The sequence below is a fragment of the Gossypium hirsutum genome, chromosome A01, assembly GCF_007990345.1.
Source record: "Gossypium hirsutum isolate 1008001.06 chromosome A01, Gossypium_hirsutum_v2.1, whole genome shotgun sequence".
Classification (NCBI taxonomy): domain Eukaryota; kingdom Viridiplantae; phylum Streptophyta; class Magnoliopsida; order Malvales; family Malvaceae; genus Gossypium; species Gossypium hirsutum.
Genome location: NC_053424.1, coordinates 80,629,467 through 80,631,665, shown reverse-complemented (window position 1 = coordinate 80,631,665; position 2,199 = coordinate 80,629,467).

The window sequence follows — 2,199 nt, the reverse complement described above, 5'->3', positions numbered from 1 at the left end:
ATTTAATAATTAAATATTCTCAATTAAACCACAAACATAGCATTTGTATGTCATCATACATGTGTATCTCACACTCATTTTACCTTGTTTATTTTAGTACCACTTATACATTATACCAAGATTATCATCTTACCAAATATCTTCAGCTTAATCATCAAGCATTCATATTTAAAACTAAATCATATATTTATAAAATACCACAATTCAGATGCGCAAAATAACATGTTTGCCTGAAATATTTCAATTCAACTCCATACCAACAAGCATTACATTGAGACTAGTCATATATATATATATATGCATGTCATGATGCATATCATTCTCTTTCTGTTTTCTTATATACACATATCATTTATTTCATTATATCAATATTTCATATACCATAGTTTCCATGTATTCCACATATATTTATTTTCCTCCTCCTCCTCTCCATTCCACATCCTTAATGTATATAGCATTCTTGTAAGTACGATTTCACAATTTACTAATAAATGCTCACATCAAACTGTCCACACGAGTCATAGTCACTTACTTATTTATAATTCGAGCTACAGAGCTCCAAATTAAGATCCGTAAATTTCCCTGAAACTAGACTCACATATCTTTCCACCATAAATTTTCATAATTTTTCGTTCAGTCAATTAGTACAGTTTATTCATTAAAATTTCCCCTGTTTCACATTCTTACAGTTCTGACCTCTCTTCACTAAAAATTAATTATCTCATAGTACAAACTCGGATAATGTTCTTGTTGATTTATCTTGAAAATATACTCATTATGGATTTTAAAAATATAAGTTTAATCCTCTAATTATTTTTACCAAATTTTTGTGATTTTCCAAAGTCAAAACAGGGGATCATAATCATTCTGAACCAGTCTCACAAAAACATAAATCACTCAAAATATAGAAGTCCTTTTCTTGCTATGTTCTTTTATATGAAAGAGATGCATTAAGCTTTAATTTGATATCTCATTCAGTCTCTGATTCAATTTCTACTATTTTTTGTGATTTTTCAAAATCACGTCACTGCTTCTGTCCAAAACAGTTTTATTGCTAATTCACTCTTTCGCACTTTCTTTGTATTAACCTCATTTTAACATACATATCACAAATCATTTTCACCACATTTCATACATCACAAGTATAGGCCCATGATCACAAGGTCACCATAAAATCATCCTCATGTATAACTTACTTGTTTATAACCTTACCACATCTTGGTCACTTAATGAACACATCATTCACATAACAAAGTTCCTGCACTTATTCATCACAAAACTCACAAAGCAATACATGGAGAGTCTCCCGTTGAACATTTCGGATCAATCCTCGATATTTGGTGGTTTCAGCACATAGCTCCACCCATCATATAGTTCGGCTCTCTTGTACACATGGTGAACACTCAGTACCACCCATGTGACCTAGCCAATTATCTCATAGCTCTCTGTCTACATGGTTCCTTCACCTGGAACCACGCATGCGACCTAGCTACATATATCCCGTTCTCCTTGTCTACATGGTGTAACATAGTATCACCCATCGAACCTAGCTACATCAAATTCTGTGCTTCTTGTACACATGATGTGCACTCAGCACCATACAGTACTAGCTCATACTATGTATCATCCCAATCTTCGCGAAGGTTAACCGGGATTTCCTCTCTTTCCAACAATTTCAAAATCAAGAATTATCCACAAACATATTTCAATATTATATAAAATATCAAATACAAGTAAATATGTATTACTACATATAAACTACATCTCATTTAATATCAAGCAATAACATTAAATTACACATTCCTTATAAAAATCATATAAACTTACAATTACCATAATATCCTAAATCATAGAAATCAAATTTATGTATGATAATTCAATACACTTCATGTACCATAGACATATTTTTAAATCAATTCATAAACTTGGCACCAATAATCATTTAATTTAACATAATTCAATTAATTCAACTAAATTAACTTTCAAATATAAATTACAGCATTATTGCTGTAATTATTATCATACCAACTTACATACTTTCAACACCTTCGAAAATTATAAATAAATATATCAATTTTACATTGAAACATGCATAAATTAATGCTTATTATACATATGAACTTACCTCGATACTAAAACGACTATTTTACCAACTTTCCCAACTTTCGATTTTTCTCGTCATTCTAGGTTCAAATCCTC